This window comes from Crocuta crocuta, unplaced genomic scaffold (genome assembly GCF_008692635.1).
Source record: "Crocuta crocuta isolate KB4526 unplaced genomic scaffold, BGI_CrCroc_1.0 scaffold58, whole genome shotgun sequence".
In the NCBI taxonomy this organism is placed as follows: domain Eukaryota; kingdom Metazoa; phylum Chordata; class Mammalia; order Carnivora; family Hyaenidae; genus Crocuta; species Crocuta crocuta.
Window position 1 is genome coordinate 395,405 of NW_027532417.1, and position 22,791 is coordinate 418,195.

Consider the following 22,791-nt stretch of genomic DNA (forward strand, 5'->3'; position numbering starts at 1 on the left):
AAAAACTGAGAGCTTTCCCCCTGAGATCAGGAACACGACAGGGATGTCCACTCTCAACACTGTTGTTTAACATAGTGCTGGAAGTCCTAGCATCAGCCATTGGACAACAAAAAGAAATAAAAGGCATCAGAATTGGCAAAGAAGAAGACAAACTTTCACTTTTCGCAGACGACATGATAGTCTACATAGAAAACCCGACAGACTCCACCAGTAGCCTACTAGAATTGATCCAGGAATTCAGTAAATTTGCAGGGTACAAAATAAACGCACAGAAATCGATTGCACTTTTATACACCAACAATAATGAGACAGAAAGAGAAATCAAGAAACTGATCCCATTCACAAATGCACAAAACAACAAAAAATACCTAGGAATAAACCTAACCAAGGATATAAGAGATCTGTATGATGAAAACTATAGAAAGATTATGAAAGTAATTGAAGAAGATACAAAGAAATGGAAAANTCCAAAATCTATAAGGAACTCAACAAACTCCACACCCAAAAAACAAATAATCCAGTGAAGAAATGGGCAGAAGATACGAACAGACACTTCTCCAATGAGGACATCCAGATGGCCCACAGACACATGAAACAATACTCAGTGTCCCTCCTCATCGGGGAAATACAAATCAAAATGACACTGAGATATCACCTCACGCCAGTCAGAGTGGGTAAAATGAGCAAATCAGAGAACTCTAGATGCTGGCGAGGATATGGAGAAATGGGCACCCTCCTACACGGTTCGTGGGAATGTAAACTGGTACAGCCCCTCTAGAAAACAGTGTGGAGGTTCCTCAGGAAACTAACAATAGAACTCCCCTATGACCAAGCAATAGCACTGCTAGGAATTTTCCCAAGGGATACAGGAGTGCTGATGCATAGGAGCACATGGACCCCAATGTTCATAGCAGCACTCTCAACAATAGCCAAAACATGGAAAGAGCCTAACTGTCCATCAACAGACGAATGGATCAAGAAGATGTGGTTTATCTATACGATGGAATACTATATGGCAATGAGAAAGAATGAAATCTGGCCATGTGTAGCAACATGCATGAACCTTGAGGGTGTTATGCTGAGCGAAATAAGTCAGGCAGAGAAGCACAGATACCATATGTTTGCACGTATAGGAGGATTAGATGAAACTTAACAGAGGACCATGGGGGAGAAGAAGAAGAAAAATAGTGTGGGAGAAGGAGGGAAGCAAACCATGAGCGACTCTTGAATGCTGAGAACAAACAGAGGACTGATGGGTGTGGAGGTAGAGTGGGGAGATGGGCATGGAGGAGGGCACTTGTGAGGATGAACACTGGGTGTTATATGGAAACCAACTTGACAATAAACTATTTGTAAAAAGAAATAATAAAATAAATTGAAAATTAAAATAAGGGGTACTTGGGTGGTTCAATCAGTTAAGCCTCCAACTTCAGGTCAGGTCATGATCTCACAGTTGTGAGTTTGAGCCCCACATCGGGCTTAGTACTGACAGCTCGGAGTCTGGAGCCTGTTTCAAAGTCTGTGTCTCCTTCTCTCTACTCTTCCCTATCATGCACTCTGTCACTCTGTCTCTCCGTTTCTCTCTCAAAAATAAATAAACATAAAAAATTTTTAATTAAAATAAGATACAAGGGAAAGTCTAACACATCAGTAATTATAATTCCATGTATATTAATCTTGATGATTAAAAGATAAATGATCTGAAGTTAGATTTAAGAAAAAATGAGATTTAGCCATGTTCTTTTTAGAAGAAACACTTAAGAAAAACGCAAAAAGAAAGAAAACAAAGGAATAAAAAATATAGCACATATATATGAATTGAAAGAAGACACAGCATTTTGAATATCTAAAATAATTTTTAAAATGTACTCAAAAAATACTAGTAAAAAAGAAGCTCTAGGGGCACCTGGGTGGCTTAGTCGGTAAAGCATCTGACTCCTGGTTTAGTCTCAGGTCATGAGCTTGCAGTTTCACAAGTTCAAGCCCTGTATCAGCTCTGTGGCAGCATCAGGGAGTTTCCTTGGGATTCTCCCTCTCTCTCCTTGTCTCTCTCTCTCCCTCTCCCCTTTTCTCTCTAGCCCTCCCCCACTCATACGATTTCTGTCTCTCTCAAAATAAACTTTAAAAAAAGAAGCTTCTTGGGGCACCTGGGTGGCTCAGTCGGTTAGGCGTCCGACTTTGGCTCAGGTCATGATCTCGCAGTTCGTGGGTTCCGGCCCCATGTCGGGCTCTGTGCTGACAGCTCAGAGCCTCGAGCCTGTTTCAGATTCTGTGTCTCCTTCTCTCTCTGACCCTGCCCTGCTCATGCTGTCTCTCTGTCAGAAATAAATAAAACTTAAAAAAAATTTTTTTTTAAAAAGAAGCTTCTTGCAAAAAACTAATTAAGAAAAATACAACAAAATAGGAAATTCAGAATAGAAACTACAGCCATGGACACAGAAGTTTTGTTAAAGCAGAAGACAATGTTATGAACAAATAATGCAAAGATTTTGTTTGATAACATTAAAAAATTGGCATATTTGGAAAAGCATAAAATGCTAAAATATGTCATTAGCCTGAAAAAAAAAAGGTAATTTTTTTTTTCACCCTCAAGGTCCATCCATGTTGCTACACATGGCCAGATTTCATTCTTTCTCATTGCCATGTAGTATTCCATCGTATAGATAAACCACATCTTCTTGATCCATTCGTCTGTTGATGGACACTTAGGCTCTTTCCATGTTTTGGCTATTGTTGAGAGTGCTGCTATGAATAAAATAGCGGCATGAATAAATGCAGAAAGGACAACAAATCATCATGGAGTGGTTTAGTGGAAGAAACAGATTTACCAGAAGAAAATAGGGAACCCTAGAAAGTTTTAAAGCATTGGAATAAGTCAACCAAAAAATTTAGGAAGATTAGAAGCTGAAATTTTCACATGACTGGCGGTTCCAGTTTGCCAGACTGAGGGAGTTCCTGAGATGCATGCTAAAATCAGGGAAGTTCCTAGTGAAATGATCTAAATTGGTCACCCTAGCTGTTATAGTAAGAAAAAAAAAAGATAGAGACACATGGGTGATTAAGCTTCTGACACTCGGTTTTCGACTCAGGTAATGAGCTCAGGATCTGTGGGATTCAGACCTGCATCAGGCTCCACACTAACAGTGCAGAGTCTACTTGGGATTCTCTCTCTCTCTCTCTCTGCCCCTTCTGCACTTGTTCTCTCTCTTTCTCTCAAAAATAGATAAACTTAAAAAACAAAAAAGACATCCATTTGTTGTGAAAGCATTGATTAAAAAAAAAAAAAAGCACAGGGGTGCCTGACTGGTTAGTCAGTTAAGCATCTGACTTTAGCTCAGGTCACGATCTTGGGATTTGTGAATTCGAGCCCCACTCAGGTTATGTGCTGACAACTTAAGGCCTGAAGCTTGCTTGCTTTGGTGTCTGTGTCTCCCTCTCTTTTTGCCCTTCCCCCACTCGCCCCCTTTCTCTGAAAAATAAGAAACATTAATTTTTTTATATTAAAAGTTTTTAAAAACCACGTGACATAATCCTGCAGAAATATACAGTATTCTGATATTTTTGGACTATAAAACATATGGTACCAACTGCAAATGAGAAAAGGTGAGAAGACATCAAACAATGTAGTATGGTGTCACTCTCCAATTAGTGCACCTAAGACCGGAGCATGGAGCCCTACTGGCCAGATCAAAGTCAGTCATCCGCCCAGGACAACACTGTAAGGCTGCCAGAGAGAATTTGGTTAACTCTTCCTGTCTTTTCATCTGCAGTACTCTTCTTCCTTTCATTCAGAGAGTATAATTGCCATTAGGTATAAAACCATTGAATAGAATGCTGAGGTAGGGCTGTGTTGTATTTGAGGATGTTACGTAAAAAAAAAAATGTATGAAAGTCAAAGTGGGTGTTGGGAGCTCCGCATGTAGGAGACTGTATTTATCCTTTCACTATACTTTCTGGATGAGACAGAACATGAAAGAGGAATTATGCAGTCCAGATCCTAAAAACATACCTGAATGATTGCAGATCATGACAGAGATTATGGAGACATAACCAACCTGGCTTTCATCTTTAAGTTTGAGTGTTAGGGGGTAGCAGCTGCAAGTGGGCAATGACAGAGGCATCAAGACCTGGTGTGCAAACACTGGACCTATAAATATCTCTCCCACTTTGAAGATGAATAGAGAGGAAAAATGGTGTCCAGGAAAGAAAAAAAAAATCACAGCAAAAGAGATAAAAGAGCATTATCAGGAAGTTTCAGTATAAGAATGTAATTCTGGGGGCGCCAGGGTGGCTTAGTCGGTTAAGCGCCGACTTTCGCTTAGGTCATGATCTCGCGGTTTGTGGGTTCGAGCCCCGCGTCGGGCTCTGTACTGACTGCCAGCTCAGAGCCTGGAGCCTATTTCAGAGTCTGTGTCTCCCTCTTTCTCTGACCCTCCCCTGCTCACACTGTCTCTCTCTCTCTCCTAGAAATAAATAAATAAAAATATGTATAAAAAAAAGAATGTAATTCTGAAAACAATATTTTTTAATTTAAAGAGTGAAATTTTATAAGCCACCAGTTAATTATCCTGGTTGGGAGTGGGGGAGAAGAACTTAGAAAAAATAGGTTCTACAGAAGGACATAGGTAGACATGAGATAGAACAGTATTAAAAAGTGAAAAGGAAGATTACAGATATTGAAAAAAAATTTAAGATAACTAAAGTGCAATAGTAGGATTTAAAGTATATGCGCTTTAATGTAATATACATTTTACCTATATGGTATAGATCAGGATTCGAGAGAACAACAGATCACTGATTAACAGGAAACATGAAAATCTCTATTAGAATTTAAGGTGAAGAAAAACAAGGAAAAGAGAAACTAAAATTCTAAGAATGAAGGTGATAAATAAGAACAGCGACTATAAATCCAACCTAAGAATAATAGGTTCCAAAGGAAGAAAATAGAACAACAGAAATAAAATCAATTGTATCAAATATAATGGTGATGCTGAAGAGGTAAATAAAATGGATGAAGATAATGGGAACAACAATAACAACATCCCTATGCAAAGACAGATTCTAAACACGACATAATTATTAGATACTTTGAAAATTTAGCACTTATACAACTCTCTGAAAACCCTAAGTGAAGATTCTAATTCTCTAGTATTTTTGCTATGATTTTTTAAATATATAAGAATAATGTGGTTTTATTACTTAAAAATCTATAAATTATGACACAGGAGAACCAGGAAAAGGGTATATCAAATTATCTATTGATATGAGACAAAAAATATGAGACAAAAGCTATTATTTTGTTTTGTACTTTGGTAAGTAGAGAAATAGGCTGACTTGAATAGATATGCTTTACCTTTTTTTTTTCCAGCTTTACTGAGGTATAAATGACAAATAAAATTATGAGATACTTGAAGCACACAGTATGATGATTTGACTTACATGGGCATTGGACATATTCACTTTAAAAACTTAAGGAAAATCACTAGAAGAATTAAAAACTGATTTTCTATCTTCTAAAATAGAATCTGATTCACTTTCATATTCCCAAGGGAGTGACCAGTAAATACATGAAAAAGGTAAACAAAAATCTGTGTACTTGTTGAAAACTAAGAGCAACTGTATTTTTTTTGGTTAAAACAAAGATGGATCAAAGAACTTATTCTTACTCCCTTATTTAAAAGAAAACAATGTCATGGAGAGTGGAAATGACAAGGACAGAACTCCACTATCACAGCCAGAATGGAAAAATGAGTCTAGGTCCAGACATAGGCAGATAAAAATGTAAACAGCTACATATTTCAGGAATAGGAGACTGCTTTAAAGGAGTCCTAAAAGGAAACCATCCTCCTGGGAGCAATCAGCCATAAACATTTGTTTACCAAAGAGTTCAATGGATGGTGAAAACACTCTGTCCTAGGCCAGAATGTAGAGGAGATAAAGGGATAAACACTATGTTGATAGATGATAGATAGATGGTAAATAGATGACAGATGATAAATGATAGATAGATAATATATGATATATAGATGATATATATATAGAGAGAGAGAGATGATAGATAGATAGATGATAGATAGATAGATAGATAGATAGATAGATAGATAGATAGATAGATAGATGGTAGATGGATGATAGATGATAGATGGTAGATAGATGATTGATAGAGATGATAGATGATAGATAGATAATGGATAATATATGATATATAGATGATAGATGGATGGTAGATAGATGATAGATAGATAGTAGATAGATGGTAGATACATGATTGATAGAGATGATATATAAATGATAGATAATATAGATGATAGATGATAGGTAGATTTGCATATACAGCACTACATTTATATTATATTACTTTATATTTTTTGTAACTCTAAGTGAACAAGAAAAGAAAGAATAAAAGGAAACTGTGTAACAGTAATTCTTCTAAGAATCTCTCCTACAAGTATATTTGCATATGTACAGGAAGATGTATGCATGGGATGTAAATGGCAGATCTATACATAAGAGCAAAAATCTGGAAACAATCTAGAAACCCATCAATAGAAACTAGTTATATAAATGATGGTACATCTATACATAAAATAATAGTGTAGTCCTTAGGGTAAACATGAGTTAGATCTAATTGCATTAGAACATGTGTTATTAAGTGAAAAAAATAATGAAGCCAGGTACAGAATAATGCCAATGGTATGCTCCTGCATTTCATTAAGGATGATAGGTATGCATATGTATGCATGAGACACATCTGTATTAAAAATCACCAAACTATTGAAATTATTTTTCTTTATGTTGTACAGCTGAGAGTCTGGGATAGCAAAAGAGTATTTTCCATTGCACAACTTTTTTAATGGTGAATTGCATGTGTCACATTTATTTTAAGATATCTTTTAGAAGAAACTTCCTTATGCTAAACTTTAGAGTTGGCTACATATGAAATGACTATGAAAAGTGAAAAACTGCACAGATATTTTCAACTAACATGTATATCACCATATACCAGTATTATGCAATATGACTTTTTTTAAAAATTTTTTTAATGTTTTTTATTTATTTCTAGTAGAGAGAGAGAGAGAGAGACAGTGTGAGCAGGGGAAGGTCAGAGAGAGAGGGAGTCACAGACTGAAATAGGCTCCAGGCTCTGAGCTGGCAGTCAGCACAGAGCCCGACGCGGGGCTCGAACCCACGAACCGCGAGATCATGACCTAAGCGAAAGCCGGACGCTTAACCGACTAAGCCACCCAGGTGCCCCACAATATGACTTTGATAGAATTATAATCAGGCAAATTCAAAATTGGAGTAGAGTCAGATTTAACGCTTGAGACTATTTGTTTTCTACTATCTAGGAATAGTTGCCAACACCCAGCAGATGAGGTTGGGGAAAATGGCCCTAGATCTCCAGATATTCAAGAAGCATTGGAGCATACCATATAGCAGGAGTCATACAGGGTAAAATATGAACTTGGTTGAAGAGAGGGTGAAGAGGACAAATTATTTTCATGACATGATTTTTACTAAAATAAAAGAGACTTTTAAATAGTTACATTCATATAGAGATTGGTTATATATGCCAAGAGCATCTTGAGGCATGCTTGTCTCCTCAGAAGTAAGAAATGCTTAGGCGTCAGTCCTTGGTGCCTGCTAGAAATTCCTTGCATTTATAAATCAATGGGAAGAATATCAACCTTTTGTGGCCAGACCACAGCTTGTCACCCTAAATCCATTAGCTCCTTCCTCCACAGTAATTAAGTTTCAGTGGGACATATGGCTACCTAATTAGTTTAACAATTCCTAGTCTGTTTTGCAACTTGATATGTCAGATGACTAAGTTCTCACTCATGGAATGAAACAAAAAATAATAAATGCAACTGACACCTCAGATGCTTAAAGGGAAGTGGTTTGCCCCAGACTCCATTTTCCCCCTTTCCTACAGTCTGAAGCACAGATGTGGCATCAGCATAGCTGCAACCAAGCAGATGTGGAAAATTCTCTAGAATACAGTGGAGCAAAGAGAAGAATATAAGAAACCCAGATCTCTGAATTCCTTGTGAAACAAGTTTCTATTGTACTGCACCATGTTTATGGGTTCTTTTTGCAGCAATGTAGCCATTGTCCTACCTAATAAATCTTATTTTCAGTCAAGATATTCACCCTCTGATGCAGTGACAAGACTAAGATCCCAAGAAGAATAAGCAGTTACCTCTATCTTTTCTGCTTACATTTCTTTTCTCCATACTCCTCAAAACCCTTCTCCTAGGTATATTGCAACCCAGATATTTTCATGTCTCTGATATCCTTGGAATAATCACTTGTCTCAGGGTCAATTTCTTTTCCCCACTCCCACTAGTCTTACTCATCAATAGAAGTTTCTTAGAACATCTATACATTGGTACATTATCTGAATTATAAGGATTATTCAGAGGAGAGTAAAAAGGCTGAAAGCCTTATATGGATTCTTCCCTCTGAATCCATAAACTCATTATTATTATTTTTAAAGTAGGAGTATGTTCACATCATCAGAGCTTTAAAAACTAAATGAAAATAATGTGTGAAAGCACCTAACAGCTCCGTATCTGGCACCTAAGGAGTCTCAAATCTAGCAACTCCCTTTCTCTATTCCCCAAGCTAACGGCCAAAAAGTGAATCTGAATACTTTATTTAAAAAAATATCACAACCCAAACTATTATTTCCATTCTATTTCTTAATGAGGGAATAAAAGAGGAAGTAAATATGTAAAACAACAGATCATGATAATTAATATTCTCTTCATAAAATGCAAACAAGTCATGAGTTGTGTCAAGTCAATACCTGACCAAAATGTGTCCAAAAATAAAACAGTAGCCATGGATACTGTATGAACTAATATCCAAAATAACCAAGAATTAACTATAATTGAATCTGAATATTTATTCCTTTGTTCTCAGAAGACCTCCGCCGCATTCCTTAGGGAGGGCCACTACCACAGTCCCCCCTTTGATGCTCAGACCCCCTATTTTGGGTCAAAGAGCATCATCTTGGTTTAAAGGTTTATATTTCCATAACACCATTATATGTATGGCCGTTTTCCTTTCAACCATTGCCTCAATGAGGCTAGAGACAGACCTCAAAACCAGGGGAGCTAAGCAAGGTATGATTAGCAAGCTCCCAAAATCAAGAGAATAATACCTATGAGGGTTTTGAATCCCCAGAAAGCTAGAAAACATCCTCCAAATAATTCCCTGGGGTTCCAATCTTTCCAGGTCTGGACTGGGACATGAGCAACCTTACTCATTTGATCTGTGATCTCCCCCATGACTTTTCCTTCATCATCTATCTGTAGGCAGCAGTTGCTTAGGTTAAACTTTCCATACATTACTCCCTCAGAAGCAAGCAAGTAATCTAAGGCCAAGCAATTTTGATAGATAGCATTGTAAATTTTAGTTTGCTGCTTGGCAAGTAAGTTAAGAACTCTGGCAGTTTTATTGGTTACAATTTTCATAACTGCTTACAGTCTGATTATGCAGTTTAGCATGTAAATGGGAGTGTGGTAGCCCAAGGACCCATCCTCTACACAGGTGGCAAGGCCGTAATGCTAGATTATATGCTCAGGAGGCCATTCATCAGCTTTCCAAATGCCAATTTGTAGGGCATGTCATTTTCTTTGAGTCTACCTGCCCCCATGCACTTGGACTCTCAAATGTTCCCCTCTGGCAAGTGGGAGCAGGAAGAAAGATGGATGAAGAATTCCTAGCACACATGACCCTGACCCGCTGGAGGGAAGTACTGTATAGGCTATTCTTCCACATATCCAGTATTGTCCATTTGGGGCCCTCCATTTGATGGCTGTGTTGATATTATCCCAGGTCTCTTGGAGATGAGAGAAATTAGACAAAGGATGGAGATCTGGCTCAAGGTGCTCTAGGGACTCCTATCATTGGGTTTCCCCAGGTGGTTGATTTATAAAATCTTTGGCCTAGCTTCCAGTGGAGACAGTGAACTTCCTTTCCCACTGGGCAAGGTAGTTTTTTCCCTAATAATTGAAGTTTGAGGAGCCAAACCTCAGTAGAACTGGGGTATGCTGTTCCATTGAAGGTTTACGGGGATCTAAGTCTCTAGCCATTGATCCCCCATGTTGGTTCCCTGCATACATAAGAGATCGTTAGAGTCTGGGATATAGTCTCTGCTAGGGCTAGAAACAGATTCTTTGTCATGACAGGGACAGGAGGAGGACACTTTTCCATTTCTTCATCAAAGGAATGAAAGACTTGGTGGGACGTGGCATTATCTGTGACAGTAACTCTCTTAGATTATAACACGGTTCCTGGGTCTGTGCACTGCCAATGGGTAAGTATCCCAATCTGACAGTCTGTTTTCCATTTTGAGTCTCCTGTGTCAATGATAAAATTCACAGGGTTACAGGTTTCCAATTAGCAGTTTGACTCAGACACACCCTTTTGGAGTCATGTTTTGTCTTTAGTCCGTGGCCCATGTGACACAGCTCCAATAAAGACAAAAGAATTCAGGTGCCTGGGGCCAGGAACCACACCCAGACCCCTCACACATGTATTTATCATTGAGTCTATCCATACTCTCATTCCCATGTCAGACCTCCACATAGCAAACCACATGGCAATGTGTCACCTACGGCTGTACATATATCAAGTAATATAGACACCAGCTGGTTTGGATTGGTAATTTGAGTTTTGTTAATTAGCTGGCCCATATTGGTGGTGCTTCTCTTGGGGTGACTTCAGACCTCTAGCCATTCCTCCTTGGGGAGTACTGTGGGTCAAAACAAGTGTATTGACTCCCCTGTTGGCAGATAGAATAAGTGGCCTTATTGTGTATGTATGTCCCCAGGATCTTTCCCTGGCATGCGAAGTGGGTATGGTATAGTAAGGTCCAAGTGACTCCCTGGCCTGATCTGGTTTTGCAAATACACGGGTCACATGATGAAGAATCTAGGTCTACAGAAGGGCTCCAGATTAGAAGCAACCAATACCAACGAAATATCCTATCCACAAAAAGAAGGTGAGTGCTAACAGAAACCCCTCATCACATTTCCAGCCAGCAGAGGCAGCTTCTGCCAATCCTATAGTGAAGAGTAGAGCAAGAATCATAATAACAGTGAGAAACAAGGGGCGACAGTGCATCACAGTAAGGAAACAGATAGAGAAAATAAAGACAGTCTATTTGTTCCGCCGGATAGTTGATTCCTCAAGCCTCTGTCGTGTGTATATCAGTCAGCTTCCAGAATGACTAAAGCAGGGCTGCAGTCCCCCAGAGCCTCTAGAATTAAGGATTGCTTCTTCCGTATGGTCAGCTTGCTCCACATTGATGGATCAGGAATGCACTCCCAGTTTTGAGATGCCAGCTTCACTCTGCTGTGGTGAATCCAGGGGCACACTTTGGTTACCTTTATTTTACTACCTTTACTATGGGGAGAAGGCTACCGTAAATCTCAGAAACACTGCCTCCTGCCTCGGGCTTCCTGGGGCAGCCTGAGAGGCCATGGGGAGTCATGGCCAAGGCCACAGTGTGCTCGGGGTGTTGGGGGGGGCCTGCCTGATTCACCTGACTCATTGTACCATCCTCAAGCAGTGAAGGATGACTCATGATGATGAATTATCTTTACTGCAGTAGGTGTGGACAAAATGACAGTGAATGGGCCCCTCCAGAGGGGTTTTAGGGGTTGAACATTCCATTCCTTCACCCATACAGCATCTCTTTGTTTAAAGGGGTAAGTGTCTGAGGTCAGAATCACAGGTAATCATTCCCTAAATGCAGTGGTGTAAGGTGGTTAGTGTAGAGCCAAGGGCCTGCATCTGTTGCCTTAAGGGTAGGTGCCTATCACATTTAGATCCCCCCCATGCCCTTGATAATGGAGGGATGGCACCTATAAAGGATTTCATAAAGAGAGAACCCTATCGGCTTCTTCAGCCTTCCACTTGCAGCTTCAGTCTGCCTCCCTGAAGGTCCCTTATCTCTCCCTGCTTAATGTTAACTTTTTCTTTCTCCCCCTGGAATAGGGCCCCTCACTGCCATTAGGGAACGGGGATGATACCATTCTGACTTCTTCAAGCTGATAAGGGATTGTGTGGTGGTACAGCAGTTAGAATCTACCCAAAGGTCCATTGAGTAGCCCACGATATGGTTCTACAGGAAGGCTGTAGAAGGCTCTTTCGCAGGCATGAGGTGAAACTAACATTGACAGACACAAGGGAAACCACAAGGTGTAAGACTTTTTCAAAAGCTGGCAATCCTACCAGAGAAAAAGTCGAGGCAGCCATTTACCATTATTGATTTGCAAATTTTTAGGTAAGTTAAACCTGGGTATTATTTTATAAAGCAGAGCTTTTATTACTTCTTGTACCTTTCCATATATATATGTAATATATATACATATAATATTTATATACATATAAATATATATTATATATAACAGGGGAAGGCCTCTACCCAATTAGTAAAAGTATCAACCCATACCAACAAATATTGGAATTCCTTTGACTTTGGCATACAAATGAAACCTAACTGACAGTCTTTCCTGGATAGCCTCCAGTTCCCTGATTGCCTAGGAGAGCAAGTTTCTGGTTGAGAGGATTGTTTCCAAGACATACTTCACAGGCTGATACCACTTGCTGAACTGTCCTTGACAAATTTTTCCCACTAAACATCCTTTGGGCCATTTGATAAGTTTCATCCCTCCCTAAATAAAAAGCCTGATGCAGTGCTTTAATGATCTTTTAGTTCTCTGAGCTTGGTCACAGTAATTGACCTGCTCTGTTTGTAACCATCCCAGGGCTGGAGACAGTGCCTGTGAGTCAGACCCTATTTTATTTCCTTGGGAGACTAGGTGGGATTGAGTCTCCTTTAATAATTAATACGGCGTTCAAGCTATTTTCCCGAACCCCAGTATTCACAGCCTACAATATCCACCAATTCCCCAAAATTCACATAATTGTGTATCTGTCCTGGCGTTAGTAGCACTATAGTCTCTAATTCAATTAGAATGTCCCTTCCTTGCAGGGAGTAAGGCTCTCTGGTATTATCAAGAAAGAATGAGAAAAAATTATTTTCCTCATATGCATCGCAGAGGCTGAGAAAAAAATTTAGTTACAAGATTTCCAGAGATGCTGTGGGAGCCCGACAGTGACCACGAGAAAGCGTGGTTAGGGACGCGGGGATGTGCCTGCACATGGGGCTCCCTGCCTGGGCAAAGCATGCCTGCAAACAGGGTGCTCTGCCAGGAGGCCTGCACACAATATCCAAGTTTAATGGTCCGCTCGCAAACGAGGGAACATGCCCGCCTTAGAAGTAAGGAGAAGGCTGGAACTGTGAGCAGGCCTCTTAGTAAACATGTTGTGGTAGCTTCCTCCCTTTGCTCCCCACTGTCCTTGAAAGGTGTTTGGCTACTTGCCCTTAATTGGTAAAGGAATGCATCTTGTAGGTTTCAGTTTGTATCCAGTTACTGGGTATAAAATAAACCGCAAGAGGGGCTTGCGTAGAATTGTTCCTCCGGCCGGAGTTGTGTCTGTGTCTGTCTTTTGTGTGTGTCTTGTCCTTTGTGTCATTTTGTCCGCAACAGATGCCTCTAATCATTATGCTGCTTTTGGATAGTTGGCCTGGAGTGGAAAGGAGGACAGAAAAGGCAGCTCTGGTATCAAGAAGGAAATGAACCGGCTTCTTAGTTGCCTGAGATTTTCACAGTTACCTGAGGCTCCAGGGTCCCAATAGACAATTTCTTCCAGGGAGCCACCCCAAAGAGCCCCAGCCATCCATTTCAGGAATACTGGTTATCTGCGCCTTCACGGATAGAGGCTCCCGAGGCCATGCAGACTTCCAGTGATTATCTCCACAGAAGGGGTAAGGGGCTTTCACTTCATTGTCTCTCCTGAGGGCAGTCTCATTTCCAGTGCCGCTGACTGGCCACATAAGTGGCATTTGTTGCCAGGAAGTCTGGTCTGACATAGAGCAAAAGGCCACCGGTAAGGGCTCAGATTTTTCTTCAGCCTCATTTCCTGTTTTGTTTGTTTGTTTTTATCTCGGTTATAATATGTAGGATGACCCAGCTCATGAGAGCTCCTCCACGGTCCCTTCCAGGCCAACAGCCAAATTCTGCCTTTCTTCTCAATACCTAGGGCTGATTGAGTGACACATCTGTCCTTTAAAATGAGAGCCTCCCTCAACCTCCCCTGGAAGGCCACTGCATTCTCATTCTGTCTGTAAAATTGTGGCTAATTTAGCAAAATTTAAGAGCTTAACCAGAGATGTCCTTAATATTTCTAAAGCACAAGCTTGGAAGTGGTGATGATACCATTTTTTAATGGGATCCCAATTAAGATCTCAGGATGGAATTACCTGAGCCCCAGTAGGAAACTGGAAGTTCTCTATAGAACCTCCAGCCCCATGGTAATTAAGGAGCTGTGTTTTTTCTTTTTCTTTTTCAGTGTTTATGGATCAAAATCAACCCAATTCTTCAGAATGCTTTGCCAAAGAGTATTGCCCTTGTTGAGGGAATTGTCCATGTATAGGAGAAAGGAGGAAGAGACGTCCCTTATCTTAATTTTCCATAGTTGGCCAGTCGAAGGCTCATATCCTAGCCCTGCGTTTTGGCTCGCTATTGGACTGACAGCCAAAAGCTTGTCAGTCTTGTGAGGTGCTGGGAGCAGTTGCTCTTATCCAGGCTTGACCCTACTTCCAAGAGCTGACCTTATCTTCCCTGATTTCTCCTCTCCCTCTGTTTTCCGCCTGCAGGACTTTGGGGCATCAACTGTGACCAAGGAAGACTTCTCTGGTTGTAGAAGGATGCACTAATTTTATTTTGGCCCAACAGTAATCCTCTTTACAAATATATTTTAAAAGGGTGGTTAAAACCAATTTCTGTAAGGATAGAATTGGCCATCAAGGGGGCTAAAAGGGCCAAAGTCAAGATCTATTATTCACTTGTCTTTTTCAGCAGTGCCCACATAAATATGTTCTAGTCATGTATATATCTGTTTCAGAGTGTCTAGATTGTTACAAATTGGCATACACTGGGCTAAATGTAACAAAATGGCTCCTATGTATTCCAGTAAGAACCCTTTATGTATCATAGCCATCTATATCTTGTACGGCACAGGCATCCATTCCTTTGCTAAACAGAAACAACACAAATGTGGACTATTTGGAGTCTGGCAGCGAGGACATCATCACCACCATCTCCCCAGCCTTTGGATGAAAGGAGGGGTGATTTCAACCAAGGCTTGAGAAAGCAACTCAAAAGGGCATGCTGTCCTCCTGTCCTGCCCTTTTGGTTAAAATCATGTTTTTCCCCATCTTTTTGAGCAGACAAAAGAGGAAAAAACACTTTACCTCTTTTTTTATTGTTTTATCAAAAGCATACCAACAATCCAATAAAACTCTGCCCTTTTAACACAGAGTAAAGCAGAATTTTAATTTTATACCAGTGTACTTTAAAATCCATTTATTTTAACCTTAGTCCATCCTGATCATGTATAATTTTTTTCTGAAGATTTCCCTACTCAAACCTTCTACAACTTTCCTTTGCTTTTAGATTTTGACCTAAGCCCTTTTTCTCCAAAGAACCAGTCTCATTTAGGACAAAATTACTTTACCTTCAACAAAAATAAAGTTCCATTCCTTATGTCTTTCCTATATATCTCCTACTTTTCTACCTACAGAGTTACTTTCCTTATTTTTATCAGTCTTAATTACATTTAGCAGAATTTTAACTCTTAGAAACCTTAGTCTCCAGTGAAAACTAACTGGTAACCCAGTTTGAACTATCTGTTACATCAGAATTTTTTTAGATGGTAAACTTATGAATCCATTAGGTATAAAGCGTATTTTTTTTTAACAGATCTAAATATCTCTAGGTTTTATTTATCATTTACTTAGTCACCTGGGTTAGGTTTTGGAACATTTCTATATATTGATCAAGGTTGTCTGAAAATTTGTCCAGGTCCTTTTTATTTGCTTAGAATCTTCCTAGGAAAATGGAACCTTTATGGGGTCAAATCCACCATGAGGCATTTCAGTCAATAGATACATTGAACATGCCTTGATTTTAGGGGGAGATTTTTTTTTACCCTGGCAATCCTGGAGAAGGAGGGCCTGGGGGTCTAACAGGTGGCTTTCTCTGAGGAGAGGCCCAAGGAGGTGAGTTTGCAAGTACTTGCCTTTCTTGGCCCCTTAAAGGAAAGAAGACCTGCATATAAGGAACTTCTGACCATTTACCCTCTCTTCCACAACGTAGATCTAATGTTAAGATAGTACTATACTGAATAATTCCCTCAGGAGGCCAGGACTCCCCATCCTTCAGGAGATATTTTAGGTGCCTCTTATCATTGGCAGTTTCAGTATTAAGCCCTGATCCGGATCAGACTCCGGAGGAAGTCTGATGCTGCCCTAAGCTGTATGAGGTCACCATGGAACCATAGATCAAGACTCAATGCTCACTTTGGCCCATTGGTCAGCTTGGAACCTTTCTACTTTTCATCTCATTCATACCATTTCACAGCGATGCCAACCCACCGCCCAGCACCCACTGCCTTAGTGTTGTGGTTTCATTCTTATTCCTTATGGAACTACTCAGGCAACTCTGGGAGGTGATCAGGCTCCCCATTTGCCTCTTAGGGGAAGGTCTACCAAAACAAACCCGCGTTCTTACCAATCTGATGGGCAGCATTCCCTGAGCTGGTTCCTGGGTCTCACCAGGTTTCATTGTGCATCTGGGGTCCTCACCCCAGAGGGGCTATTCTATGGATCAAGTGATCTGCTGGCACCAGCTGAAGTTGCTTCTCTTGGCACTCCCAAGTTTCATAACCTGGCAACAAAGGAGGTAGAAACGTATCGTCTCCAAATCCTGGATAAGCCCCCAAGAAATGCAGCAGGATTCTCACACATAGAGATGAGACACCAAGGTTCTTCTTTCCAGGAAGCAGCTTTATTTGTGCCAGCCCAGACTCAGCGAGCTAAGACCCCCAAAAAGGCTGAGCCCCAAGCTCAATAGGTAGCACTGTATGCAATTTCTACTTCTTTGTCTCCAATATATGGTGACATATATAGTCTAATTAGACACAGTCCAAGTTACAGAGTCATGTCAGAGTTATGCATACATGTATAGGAGTTGATTGGGTCACATTGCATATTGCCTTCCTTTGTTCTGAGAAGGCCTCCATCACATTCCTTAGGGAGAGGTGCTACCACAAAGTCACAGAGATGGGAGCCAAATAAGCTTGATTTCAGACCCAGGCTATGCCATGAATTAGTTCTGATATCTTCTTTTTTAAGTTTTTTAAAGTTTATTTCTTTATTTTGAGAAAGAGAGAAAGAGCGCAGGGGAGGCGTCGAGAGATAGGGAGAGAGAGAGAATCCCAAGTAGGCTCTGGGCTGTCAATGCAGAGCCAATGACATGGGGCTCCATCTCACAAACCCTGAGATCATGACCTGAGCCAAAATCAAGAGCCAGACATTTAACGAATGGAGCCACCCAAGCACCCTAGTTCTGTTACCTTTATCGAACAATTTGCCCTCTCTTAGCTTCATTTTCATCTGCAGATTGAGACAATACCCACTTTCAGATATATTAAATGGATTGAGTTAAACAATACTGAAATTTTTAACACAGTGCCAATACATAGTAAATATTACTAACGGTAGATATTAGTATTAAACTATGTTCATTTCGTAATGAAAAGCACAAATTAAATTATAATTTTTTGCTGAAATTATGATTATCTCAAATCAGTTCTATTGTCTCAACACTGTTAAAAATTAACAGAAACAACATAAACGATTTTTGTTTGTTTTCTAATAAGAAATCTAACACCTCCATCAAATATTCAGTGGTCACTTAGTACAAACAAGAACTGTGAAAGGCACACGAAAATTTAAAATAAGCGAGAAATAGTCTCTGATTTCAGAGATCTCAAAGGCCAGCAGGTGAAAATGCAGTAAAAATTACTATAACACGAGCTAAATACAACAATGTAGTTATATACACACGATTGTGGCATCATATGAATGGGTAAAGGAGCACGTATTTCTGGGTACAGAGAGAAATGTTAGAGAAAGCAATAGGGAATGGTGTTCCTGGGTCATCCTGTAGAAAAGGGAGTAAAAGGGGGAAGAAGGACATTCTCAGTTGAGGAAACAGCATCAGTAAAGAGAGTACGGAGGGAAAACGCTGGGTGGGGTGTGTTTCCTGGGCAGGGAGCAGTCCACTGTACCAATGCAGAGAGGGTAGAACAGAGAGGGCAGAGGGGTGAGAGATGAGATACTAAGCACGAGGACCCTGCTCTGTCCATGTCTAAGAAAGGCTGAAGCCAGATTTATGCAGGGCTTTAAGGCGATGCTGAGGAGTTGGGAGTTGTTCTCACTGGCAGTGTACTGGCCAGAATTACCAGAGTTGTGTGCATGATCAAACTTATGTTTTAAAAATATTATCCTGTTGGCTTTTGAAGTTTAAATCAGAAGTAAGAGCTGTTAGATAAGTAAAATTAATTCAGAGACCCTGGGGGTCCCCCTCCCCACTCCTTTTTCTGATGGAAGTGGAAATGGTACACACTTGGTAATTATTAAGCATATAGAGTTTTTGTTATGCATTTTCCCCCCTCCTAGCCAGTAGTAAGTCAAGGTCAAAAAGCAAGTCAAAGACATAAATGAACACCCACAGTTTCTGATTCTCAGTATTTTGTGCAGCTAAATAATGTGAAAATGTGTCTGGATGCTGCCTGATAGTGGGAAGGTTCCATTTTTATATGTAAAAACTACCTTTATATGCACAAAATAAATTATAAGAGCTGTGCCACTTAATCAATCTGTATTGCTAGAACTAGGCTCTATAGCTATTAAAAGACTTCTACTTCCTGAGACTTCCTCATGCCATGCAGCTTAGTCATGCCTCCTTGAGCACATGGAGGCATGAATAAACTTTAAAAGAGAAAGAGGAATGTGCCTTCACTGCTTTTGTAAACACAGCAGCTGATGTGTTTGCCCTGAAGGGAGAAATCTGCCACTTTGTAAGTTAAGCCTGAGTGAATTGCAGGGCTTCTAGACAGATACTCAGGAAACAGGAAGGCAAACTTTTAAAACAAAATCCTTACCCTCTTTCTAGTGCACAGGATATAGGGTAACTGGCTATTGGGAAGAAGGTCTAAAAGGTTCAAGCAGAATGGCAATGTGTTTTTCATGATCACCTGAATCTATGGAAGTCGCTTCATACAGAGACACCTATTTAAAAAAATTTTTTTTAATGTTTTATTTCTTTCTGAGAGAGAGAGAGAAAGAGAGTTACAGCATGAGCAGGGGAGGGTCAGAGAGAGGGAGATACAGAATCTGAAAGAGGCTCCAGGCTCTGAGCTGGCTGTCAGCACAGAGCCAGACGCAGGGCTCATACCCACAAACCGTGAGACGATGACCTGAGCCGAAGTCAGACGCTTAACCAATTGAGCCACCCAGGCGCCCCCAGAGACCTGTTTTTAAAATGAGGAGTTATAAGTAATTGAAGTGATTTGCCCAAGGTCAAACAGTTAGGAAACTGAAGATCTGTAATGGCAGCTCCAGCCTCATGATGGCCACTCCACATACAGTGAGAGCAGGGGTGGTTGACTCCACGTGCATTCATCCTGTTTCCTTATTGTGCATCCCAGTAAGTCTGTCTTTCCTGTGAATTTCCCTCCTACCTTCCTTCCATGGAGAAATGTATTCTGTGTAATCATAAACTAAACTTCCTATTAATTCATCCATCCATTCATTCAGCAAATACCTATGAGCTAACTGCTATGACAAAATCCCCAAAAAGTTCATAATTGAGAAACGAAGTTGAAAAGATACCACACATGTAATCACCACAGAGAGTATGGAAAATATTTGAACTTTTTTTTAAAGAACAGGAGAATCATAGATGAAAGGGATTAGTTACAGTTTATTCTTCTCTCTTTCCCCCCAAAATAAAACTTACCCTTTCCCTTTAAACCACTGAAAATATACTGTTTCAGTTTTTCTTAATCTCTTAAGAAATATCCAGTGCTGAATACTGACATATTCAGAACCACTTCCTGGTTTTAACAGTGAAATGAGATGTAACCACATGATGAGAAATGGGAGGTCCCCCCAAACACCAGCCAGTCTGCCAAAGTTTGAAATTCTTGTAATTTGAATTATTTAGTTATTAGACAACAAAAGCTGCAACATTATCTTTTTTTTTTAAAGCAGGGTCCACATTCAACATGAGGCTCGAACTTAGGACCCTGAGATCAAGATTCACAGGTTCTACCAACTGAGCCAGCCAGGTGCTCCGGAAGCAGCAACATTATTTTTAGGTGAATCTCAGTTAAAATAATATTAATTCAGTAACCAGATTCATGCATTTAGATTAACCTGTTGATATACCAGACTGTTAGCCGTTGATAATGGAACAGGTGACCTCAGTAAACTTTTGGACTGTCAGCAGATTCATCTTCAATACTCTTCCCCCTGTGTCTTAAGAAGCATGACAAAGGATCTTGAAATGAATAGTTTCTAGAGATAATGCCCTCTCCAAGGATAGAAAGAAAACAATCATTTTCCTCAAACTATACAAAGACAATAGGCCAATAAAATAAACTACTTAAATTTCAAAATCCACTTGCCTCCTAAAAACAGAGCAATTAAATGTCATTTCAAATTTTATATAAAGAATTGGCTCTGGCCTGCTAGCACGAAACCTGGAAGTAATGAATAAGTCACTATTTACCTATGAAAGAGACTTTAGCACAGTCTTTCAAGTTGTTTTCAATACTTTCTATTTCTGAATTTTTCCCTTTAGAATAAAATCAGCAAAGAATATTTTATAAGCAAAAAAAAAAAAAACCAGGTATTTTTGTTTAATGTAATGTACTAAATAATACATTTAGATTTATGAGGTATATCTGAAATGAATTAAAAAGGATCATTATAATGGTTTTTCTGAAAATCCTGAATGTTGCTGTTAGTTTTGTATATGGCACCTTTTTTCAAAACTTGCAATACTTTAAAATCCCTACCTTTAGAGCTGAATAATAAAAGCAGGAAGATTGATACTTCATTTAAAATGAAGCTGTGGCCATTGATATTAAAAATAGTGTGGTCATGACCTCTTCTCCAGTTTGGGAAGAGGTTTGTTCAAGGCTTCTGCGTGTGTCTTTGCTGAGCAGAGACTGTGCCTCTCCTGAGCGATGAAACCCACTGGAGCCTCCAGGGTCTGCCCCTGATGACTGGACAGCAGACACAGACTAACAGACACAAATCAACCAGCACTGTCTGAAATTAAAGAAAAAAAAAGAAAGAAAAGAAAAAGAAAAGGCCAAGGTCAAGGTTGTTACCCTTTCAACATTTCTAACTCACTCTGATGAGCTCTCTTTGATGCTGCACTTCCATGGCCCTGTGCATGCCTGTCTTGTCTGATGGACCCATTAGTTTAATTACTGACTGTCTGGCTTAGAATGTGCAGACCTTACTATTATTAAATACATTTCACAAAGTTTGGATTGCAAGCCATCTGCATTAGCATCACCCAAGATCCTTGTTCAAAATGCAGATGACTACAATCTACAGTCTGAAGATGGAGCTAAGAAATCTTTATTTTATTCCAATATCTCCAGTTGTATTTTTGAACCTGAAGCTGGAGAACCAATGACTTCTCATGTGAGAAATACTTACTATTCTTGAACTTGGCATCATGTCTTAATCACAAAATAGGGGCCAATACTTTAAATTTTTGAATGTTTATTTACTTAGGGGCCAATACTTTAATGAAGCTGAGAGGCTTATTGATGAGTTTCTCTGTTTTCCTTTTTAAGATGCAGAAATAACTAACTATGAAAAGCTTAGGCTCTAAAATGAGGCAAACCTAAGTTCAGTTTTCCTCAGCCTCCGCACCTATAGAACAGAAAATCCAGTAGTATCTTATGTGATTGGTTATTGTCTGTCTAGTCTAGAATATAAACTCCGTGAAAAAAGGGTCCTATACTATCTGTGGCACTCTGTATTCTCAGCACTTTGGACCGCACATAATAATTGTTCAAAATACATCGGTTCTGAATTTGTTACAAGAGGTAGTTTGATGAAAAGTATACAAAAAACTGTAATGGGACCTGCAAAATAAACTAAGCTGATGTTGTTGTTATTTTTTTACTATTATGACTTTAAAATATGAGAATGTTTAAAATAAGAGAAAATAGTAATAACAGACATGTGGACTATGAGGAAGAAAAATAAAGTAAGATTAAATTTTCTTTAATAATGCATATATCAATTCAGCAAGGTAGAAAGGTAATTCTGATTCAGAGGAAAAAAATCTGTCATGTAGAAGAAATCAAACAATCAAACTTCACTTTTTCTTGGAGTTAGTAGTGATTAGAACAGAATACATGGAATTGAGAAATCCTTCTTTTTTAAGAATTGCTTAAGTTTAGATTTAGAATTCCACTGAATGAACATCAGAATGGTACCAATTAGCATTCTGTTAATACTTTAGTATATCCTTAATGAGGGGAAAAGGTGAACTTGAACTATAAAAATAACCATATACTTGTACTGCTAGGGATTCTAGCAGAAAGAGCTTAGTGGCAGTCCTAAAAAAAATAATATTTCATCCAAAATTGCCATGAGGCCCACCTAAACTACTGCCAGTTGTCGCTGGTTATTCACTTATGAACCTCTGGTATGTCTCTGTCCAAACATCACCTAAATTAGAGAAGCCATTTCTGGCTCATCTCTTACTTTTTTTTTTTTTTTTTTTTTTTTTTTTTTTTTTTTTTTTTTTCCTTTTTTTTTTTTTTTTT